The sequence below is a fragment of the Eretmochelys imbricata genome, chromosome 1 (assembly GCF_965152235.1).
Source record: "Eretmochelys imbricata isolate rEreImb1 chromosome 1, rEreImb1.hap1, whole genome shotgun sequence".
In the NCBI taxonomy this organism is placed as follows: domain Eukaryota; kingdom Metazoa; phylum Chordata; order Testudines; family Cheloniidae; genus Eretmochelys; species Eretmochelys imbricata.
Window position 1 is genome coordinate 175,936,827 of NC_135572.1, and position 9,957 is coordinate 175,946,783.

Sequence of the window (9,957 nt, forward strand, 5' to 3'; positions counted from 1 at the left end):
TTATGTGGGGCCTATGCCCAGTGTGGAACACTACGGTGTAGAAAGCATGATGCCCGGTGAAAAAGCAGAGTTTCTCGACTGGTATCAAGACCACAGCTCTGAGACTTTTGACCTGCAGAAAGAGCTTGCGTATTACTGCCAGCAGGATGTAAAAATTTTGAGACAGGCTTGTATCCTATACAGAAAAGAAATTATGAATATGATGGAGAAGGTCGATCTAGTAGAGAGAGAACCCGGTAAATTCACCGAGATAAAACTGTGTATAGATCCGTTCTGGTACATAACGCTGGCATCTGTCTGCATGGCTATGTACAGGTTTATGTTTTTGGAGCCTAACACGGTAGCTCTTCTCCCTCCAGACAACTATCACAGACAGAAAAAGAGATATTCGACACCATCTATCCAGTGGCTGTTGTATATCTCTCAAAAAGAAAATATACAAATACGGCACTCTTTACAGGGTGGGGAACTACTTTTTAGACGGTTATGCCAATATTGACGGGGTACACACAGCCTTTGAGTTTAATGGGTGTTTTTTTCATGGCTGTGTCACCTGTCATTGTGAAAAAGCACAAAACCCTATCATGGGTACAACTTTTGGATTTCTTTATTACAAGACGCAGCTCAAGACCGACTATCTAAAACGGCTTGGTTTTGTAGTGAGGACACTTTGGGAGCACGAGTGGGTGGTGATGAAAGAAACAGACAGGGAGCTTGCGAGCTTTTTAAACCGAGCCCAGTTACACCCAGCCTCTCATGCCTAGGGATGCTATTTTTGGGGGGAGGACGAACGCCATCCATCTATATTATAAACCTAAGCCCGGCAAAGAAATCCACTATTATGATTTTACCAGCTTGTACCCTTTTGTAAACAAAACCAAAGGCTACCCTATTGGGCACCCCGATATAGTTTATGACAAATTAGGACCCCTTGCAAATTATTTTGGAATTGCAAAAGTTAAAGTGTACCCCCGCACGAGGCCTCTTTTTCCCATTGTTACCTGTCAGAGTGGGCGGCAAGCTTATGTTCCCGCTATGCCGAACCTGCGCAGAAACCGAGCAGCAGGAGATGTGCACCCACACTGACGAGGAGAGGGCCATCCTGGGGAGTTGGTGCACGGTGGAATTGAACGCAGCCATAGCGAAGGGGTACGTGGTAGCTAAAATCTATGAAATCTGGCATTTTAATGAAAAATCTGATGAACTCTTTTCGGAGTACATAAAATTACACCTCTGCCAGAAACAAGAGGCTTCAGGGTATCCCAGCTGGTGCACAGACAAAGACAAACAAAATAAGAATGTTAATGATTTCTACCAGAAAGAAGGCATGCTTTTACGCCGACACGAGATCAGGCTAAACCCCGCTAAACGCCAAATTGCTAAATTGTTTTTAAATTCTCTGTGGGGTAAATTCGGCCAAAGAACCAACCTACCCAATATCAGCATCGTGAGAGACCCCGACGAATTCTTTCAGTACCTATTTTCCCCCAACTACGAGGTTTCATCCTGTGAGTTTATCGACGATGAAACAGCGTGCGTATCTTGGAAGCACGCAAAAGACTGTTATTCTGTGTCTGGCAATACCAATGTTTTCATAGCCTGTTTCACCACCGCTTATGCCCGCTTAGAACTATACAGCCTCCTAGACGGGTTGCAAGAGCGGTGCCTGTACCATGACACTGACTCGGTGATATTTGTGAAAAGGGAGGGGGCCTGGAATCCCCCTCTGGGGGATTATTTAGGGGACCTCACGAGCGAGATCCCACCAGATCAACACATCACCAAGTTTGTGTCGGCAGGCCCAAAAACATACGGGTATAAACTGTCGGGAGGAAAGGCCTGTATGAATGTCAAAGGTATTACCCTGAACGTAGCAAACTGTGAAAAGATCAACTTTGACAGTTTGAAAGATCTGGTCCTGGACTATTGCACGGGTCTGCGAGAAAACCCCTCAAAAAAGATAGAGGTGCAGCAACCCTCTATTGTAAGAAACAAAAATCAGAGACAAATAGAGACAAAAACCCTTAAAAAGACACAGAAAGTCGTTTACAACAAGAGGGTCCTAGGAGAAGGATTTAAAACCCTGCCCTACGGCTTTTGAAAAATGGATACGAGGTGGAAACACCCCTTTTCTGCAATTCTCGTGGGGCCTAGCAACTGCGGGAAAAGTTACTATATAAAAAATGTATTGGATAATGCCAAACAAACATTGTCTGTTACGCCTGAGAATATTGTGTGGTGTTACAGTTGTTGGCAACCTCTGTATAAAGAGCTGCTCTGTAAATACCCCTTGATCAATTTTGTGGAGGGTCTGCCTGATGCTTTTGACGATGACCGTTTGTTTCCTACCCATAAAGTGAACATGATTATCATAGACGATCTGATGAACTCCGCTTGTGAAAGCGATGAAATCGAGAAAGCCTTTACCAAGTACGTGCATCACAGGAATCTGAGCATTATGTATATCGTTCAGAACGTATTTTGCCAGGGAAAAAAGAGTCGCACTATTAACCTAAACACAAAGTACATGGTTCTGTTCAAAAACCCCAGGGACAGATTACAAATTGCTATACTCGCTCGGCAAATGTACCCCGGCAAAGCTCAGTTCTTTCTAGAAGCTTTTGAGGATGCTACCAAAAGGCCTTATGGCTACCTGGTGGTGGATTTAAATGCTTCCACCCCAGAAGCTTATAGGCTAAGAACTGGTCTTTTTCCTCCAGACTGGCCGGCAGTTTATACTTTAAAAAGAACAACAGCCCGGTATAAAAAGAGATGAATTATTGGCAGGCCCCTTTTTAACAGCCGGGGTTGCTGATTGAAAACATGTCTAGCTTCGTGAAAAGAAACCTGGGCCTTTTAAAATTACTTAACAAATCGTCCCCGCAGCAAAGGAGGGCTATAGTGTGCTCGGCCTCTGACGATCTAGTAGCAGCCATCTCAAAAATAGCGCTCAACACCTTAAAAGGAAACGTACCTTTAACACAGAAGCAAGTGCGTGTGCTGAAAAAGAAACACACTCTTATAAAAACTTTGTGTAATAAAAGGGTTTCACTTAAAAGAAAGAAGCATCTGGTGAAGCAGTCTGGGGGGTTTATCGGACCCCTGTTAAGTTTTGCTATCCCTCTGATAACGGGGCTTTTAACTAATCGATAATGGAGTATGCAGAAAAAATGTACCTGGTGCCCAGCCGGCAGTTGGAGCAATTAAGCTCCCCCTCCGGCAGAGGAAAATATCAGAATGACCGCAACACTCTTACTGGATGCTGAAATGAAATCTGTTCTTCAAAGAACTGACTTAGGTGAATATGAAAAGGCTAAACTTTACAGCACCGTGCTTCAAAGGTACCTAACGTACGTGAAGCAGAGCGATGTGGACAAAGGAAAAATAAGTCTGTTTCTACCAGAACAGGAACAAAGTGTGACTGCCAAACCCTCCGAAACATCAAAGACCTCAGACTCTGTTGCTCAGGAGGTGTTGGATAACGTGAATAAGCGTTATAAGAAAAATGCATTAGTATTGCTAAGTAAGCTGGGCCAAGATAAAAACATTTCTTCATGGACCGATAAAGGGTCTTTTGTGAACAAAGGCTCTGTGGTTAAAGGTTCTAACATGCTCGACTTAGTCAGGGCCATCACCCAGACGCGCACTGTTCCTAGCAGACATGTACCTAAAGGATGGGATGTGTTTATGAATGCCATAGCGGAACTGAACATACCATCTTCCGTCATGGGCAACGCGACCAACAGAGATCTTTTGGAACACCTCAAGGCCTCGATCGCTGACACCGGTGTGGACCAAGAAACAGCAACCCCTTTTTTGCCATCTAAAAAACGAAAATTGGCTAAAAGAGCCGAATGGCTCAGTTTGTGATCTTTTTCACGTTCTATTTTTTTTTTAAACTGGTAATGTTTTGCTTTAAATAAAACATTTCTGAATTGGGTCATTGTGTTTTGTTTTTTAAAAAAAACCACGCCAAACATCGATTGTCTTTAAACCCCTCACCAGGGGTGCTTTATTGGGTAACATGACTATGAAAAGCGTTCCGGTCACGTGGCAGCCTTGACCCCGGGAGTAATATCCCAGATGGGGGCGGGACTTCCGGTCAAGGGGGTGGGGTCAAGGGGCGGGGTCAAGGGGCGGGGTTAGAGTTTGATTGATGGTAGTGCCCCCTTGAGCGGGGGGCGGGGCTAAGGGATCAAGGGGCGGAGTCAAGGGGTCAAGGGGTAGGGTTAGGGTTTGATTGACTGTAGGGCCTTTATACTACTGTGGCGGTTTCTATTTAGCCACTTTTCTTGACATTTCCCACTGATACTACCTCCAAGGAACTCAAGTAGTGACAAGGATGAGTGCAATAGTGTAGATCAGCTGCCTATGTTTTAAGCACCATGTCTTACCTTCCTTAGTGCCAGATTATGCAACATGGTGGTTAAAATGCTACTGATTACAGTAGCCCTCATTTGCTATGGGGCTAGGGGGGAAGTTGCCCCAACCTCACGGTTTGCCACTCTTCCCCTCAACTTTTCATAGGTCTGCTTCCCCTGCTCCCAACTTTGCAGGATACAATATAATCACATAATCATATGCTGACACAACTTTGCCCCACCCCCATTTTTTTCTGCTGGCCATTGCTACAACCAATGAAGCTCTGCTGATAGCAATGGGGGAAATCTTAGGAAAAAAGTCTAGTGTAGACAAGGCTAAGCAGTGCAGCTGGAGCAGTATCTGAATTCCTGGCCAACTCCTTATGCACAAAGGGGGATGGAGGAGAAAACTGCAGACTGCAATGCTGCCAAAGCAGTTCTGTAAGAGAATTTTCTGCTGCCACCTACTGTCTATTTTTTCCCAGTATAAAGTTTAGTGTCTATACTGTAGAAAGTAGATTTGGTTTACTTATTCACACTGTCTCCTATGGGAGTCAGTCTGCCAGCTCACTGACCTTTTGCCACAGATCTTTTCCTTTGAAGAAGGGGATGGGAAACCTTTCCAAGGGACCACCCCAACTCATACAAACTGCCCTTAAGAGGAGGCCTGCCGCAAATACCTGCAAAAGAAAATAGGCACTAGCGATGATAAATCTGTATAGAAAATGCAATAATTTTGAACCTGTCATAAAGAAAATTTTTCCCAATGATCCAAAGTCTGAAACGAATACACATAAGAGATAGGAATCTGTCATGGAAAGAGAATTTAGGTGAAACCTTTTATACTTGGTCTGAGTTGGGATTCAGCTTGACTGATACTTCTAGTAAGAATACAAGTCAATTTACAAATGCATTTGCTTGGGCTGTGCTTGCACCCCTTCTGTGCTGACTTTGCATAAACAGCTGAGTGATATGAATTTTACTCAAACTAATGCTCACTTTAGTGTCACTTTAAGTGTACTTTAAGCTCCCATAAGTGGATATTTGAGGTGTTGGTTATTTGTATGAAATAACTAGAGGTGCTTGGTTTATTTTAGAGGTTTATTTTTAGAACTGTACCATTTTAATTATTACCACGCAGAATGATGGGTGTCCCAGTCCCCCCAGCGTCCTAACACAGAGGGAACTAGATCAGCTAGATACAATCAATCTCATCATTTTGCAGACAGGACCAAGCATGTATGTACATTACTTGGAGTGTGAAAAGAGAAAATTACATTTAAATTCTCTATGCTCAGTAAATTTTACATTAGCCTAACTTTTCCTAAGAATGATGCTTCAGGCAAGTTCTGTGTGACCCAGAAACAAAAAACAATTTTCCTAAGCCTTCCTCTTTGCTACTATTCCCTAAACTGCCACCTCTTTTTTTGAGGGCTGCTCTACACATATATTTGCACTAAAATAAATATATTCACACCTTTTGTTGCTTCAGTGCAAGTCTATATGTGGTTACTGACTTAAAATCAAATAGGACTCTTATTCTAAAGTCAGAACCACTTGTTGGCATATGCCAAAGTAAGAGTATAAATTAAAAACAATGTACTTATTTCAGGGCAAGTTTGTGTGTCAACCAACCCGAAAAGATTCAAAGCCCAAGGGGTTATTCAAGGTCTGCTCCAATCTGTTGGTGAACAGCAGAAAGAACAGTCAGAGTTGCTTCATCTGCATAAACTAGTTACCCAGAACTGCAGACAGACAGAAGCTCCTCAAGCGAAGGAGCTCTCTGCCTCCATCTATTCTTGTGCAAGGGGAAGTATGCATTTATGCAATGGCTCATTTGCATAAATGTTCTAAATGGAATTCCTCCACTGACACTTTGGGAGCTACCAAAATTCTACACAAATTCTGAATTGGTTGGGTAGTGGCACTGAACTGAGAGAGGGGAAGGAGTGCATCCCTGGAGGTAAGGACTCTGCTCCAGAGCTCTGTTTGCTAGTGGTTCCCCTCTACTGAGGATCCTGTACTGTTGGGAGGCTTCTTTACAGAAGCCACAGAGGAAAGCAGCAGAGCTGAGTGAACTCTAACTAGGCCCCTTCTTACCCAGCTACTGAATAAAGCTGAAGTCACTCTAATTGGGTTAGGTGGTGGAGCCTCAAAACAGGAGTAGGCAGCACTTCCCAAGGGACTGGAGACAGGCCTGCCCAAATACACCTCAGGATTCTGGGACTACATTACACATTAATGCCAAACCATGACTGGGGTTTAGTGGAGGGGGAAGGAAGAAGTAACTTGGTAAAGATATTTGCCTACTGGAAGTTCATGCTGATAGGTGGGAGACACAGTTAACAGATAACTACCAAAGTTACCATGGGGGAGTGTTTTATTAATCATTCATATAGATAGATTGTTGCTGTGTTTTCTTACATTGATGCTGTGTTCCCTGTTCTCCTAATGTTTCTCTTATTTTATAAAAAGACTCAGTGCTTGTAAGTGTGGAAGTATTGCCTCCTGAGGGTACCCAGGAAAAGTATTTAGTGACTCCAGAAATTCTAGGTGGGACTCAAGCTTGTGGTATTTGTTAGTTTTAAGATGGACCACAGCTATATGAACCCAAGTTGTTGCTGCCAACACCTGGTAGAAGGGTTGCATAGTTAATGAACACAACTCACATTTTAGACATTGAACACTTACCGTAAACGACTTGAGGTCAACACATACAATTTAAAATGTATTGTTTAATTTTGACTGAGTAAATTGGAGGAAAATTCATCTTCCTGATGCCATTGTGCAAGTAGGAAAAGATGCTAAATCCTCTGAGTACGTTATTTGCTCTCAATTATTTTCCCACCTCTAATTGTCATGTACAGGTAAGAAAAACAAGAATTGGAGAGATCTGATTATTAGAGTGCTGTATAATATTTCTCTAAACAAAAGCTCACTGTTGTAATGATTATCAAATTGTCTCTGATACTTCCATGGCTAAGATTTGTCAATTTGCTAAAATTTCCAAATAAAGACAGTTTTAAAGAAAGGAGGAGGCATTAGGATGAGTAGGAAACAACTGGTACAGTTACATAAAAAGGAAGAATTTGAGGTAAAACTAGTCAGAGCAGTAATAAATCATTCTAAGAAATACTACTGCTGATCAATTGAAAGTAATCCAGGATAAACTAAAGAGGCCTGATGCCAGTCATTATTGATAAGAAGGAAGGATTGCATTGGTTAGTGGTAATCAGTCAAGAAGACAGATTTTCATGCATAAAATGCAAGGAGTCAATAAGAGAAGGAACACCATTTCATTTTGAGGGTATGGGATTTTTTTAACCTCACTAAAAGTATAATTTTTACTGTCCAGTTCCCCTCTTACCAGTTATTCATCCTGCCTTACATTTTGTTGCTGTCATCTGAAATCATAGCATTCAAGGCTAGAAGTGACCTTTCAATCATCTTTTCTGAGCTGCTATATATCACAGGCCACCAGCACCACCCAGCACCTGCACGCTAAACCCAACAACCAAAATGAGACCAAAGTATTACAATGCACATGAGATTAGACAATTATATGCCTTAGGTAGAAAATAGGAGGGATTCAGGTGCATCAGTGAGTGAGGTCCCTTCGATGGCATGGAAATGATTAAATGAGATATACCCAGATAATCCTGGCACATGGATTCCACGCACTGCAGAGGAAGGGGAAAAAACAAACTACAAAAACAACCTAAAGTTACTGCCAACATGACCTGGGGAAAATTTCTTCCCAATCCAATATATGGCAATCAGGTCAGCATTCCCAGTTGGTGAGTTGTGACCCCCCACTAGAGTTGCAGCATCAGCAAATGGATTGCGGATCCAAGAGGCCTGATGCAGCCCTTGAGACAATGGTATCTGCCCCTGAATGTGTCTGGACCTGCACAACAAACATTGCACCAGGAGGCTGCCACTTTGATCTACAAAATGGCGGCCTCCACACACTGTATGACTTCTTACAGTGCATAAGAGGTCGTGCTGTGCAGAGGCCACCAGTTTTTAAAATTGCAGCCTGCTGGCACAGCATTTATGGAGCAGTTCCAGACATGTTGGCTGTGCAGAGGTGTCTGTGTGGACGTCATTTTACCATTTGCACCATCTGGCAATGCAAGCATCCAGCTGAGAGACTTAAATCCAGGAGATCCTTATCTGTGGGCATCAGCCTTATCAACAACAGCCTTAACTTTTATGCCAGCCTGAGTATCCTGTTGCTACTTGATAAAGAATCATTGTATCACCACACAGGGCCTTTCAAAGTCTTGGTCTTACTTGCTTAATAGTGGATTCCACTTTCTGATTTGTGATAAGAGGCACAATGCACTCATTTTTATGTAACCTTCATCGGTGACATTAGTGATGCAGTTATTAATGAAAAATGAGTGCAAGAAACATGTTCTCAAATATGATGAGGCTTTGAGTATGGCTTCACCAGTATTTTTGTCAATAACAAAGAGAGCCCAAAATGCCTGCTGTCTCACAAGGTGTTAGCTAGCAAAAGCATGAAGCCTAATAAACTTTCATTACTCTTGAAAACCTTTCACAAGAAACACATAGAAAAACCAAGGTCATTTTTGTAGTGCCAGAAAGAAGAACTTTCAGGTCCACATGGTATCTCTGACCATACTCAAAAGGCATCATTTGAGGTAAGTTACCATATCACACTGGCCAAGAAGCCTCACACAATTGGAGAGAGACTCTTATTTTGCCAGCTGCAATCAATATGGTGAAGATAATGTGTGGGGAAACTGAGTCAAACTCAAAGCCATACCATTCTCCAGCAACACAGCTAACTGAAGGATTGAGGTGTAGCAGCAGATCAGGAAAACACACAGGTGAAGCATCTGAAAAACATGGATGCTTTTGGTCTTCAAGTTGATGGAAGCACTGAGGGTTGTGATGCACATTTCCTGGCTTTTTGAAATACACATGGGACAGTGCAATGCTCCAGGACATTTTGTTCTTTCTCTCTCTTCTCAGACACAAGACAGCACAAGGAATATTTGATGTGCTACGTGCAAAACAAAAATATTCTGTGTGATCACATGGAGGGCTTTTGCACAAATGGTGTTCTGTCCAGGGCACTCCACAAAGCAAGACCGCATACATTGGTAAGGGAAGTGCTCCGTCTGCTGTGTGGACTCTCTGCACGATTCACAGGGAACAACTGGCATCTAAAGCTCTGAATCCACAGCTAGGAGAAATTTTGCAGCAGGTCTCATCTATTGTGAACTACATCCAGGCTCAGCCTCGTTGTGCAAGTTTGTTTTCAAAACTGTGTGAAAACATAGGAGCTTATAATGAAGTGGAGTTGTTGCTCACTGAAGAGCATTGGCTCTTGAGAGGAAAAGCAGTGGGATGATTTTTTGAACTGAGAGACAAGCTCTGTGCCTATGAAACGGACTGCAAAGAGTGACTAATTGATTTTCTGTGTGACCAAAGGAAGATGTGCATTCTTGTCTATATCGCAGAAATATCTGGAAAACTGAATGAATTGAATACAGATCTGCAAGGAATGAGCACCCACATCTTTCATCTAATCACAGGATTCATGAAGAAAATTGTTTCTTGA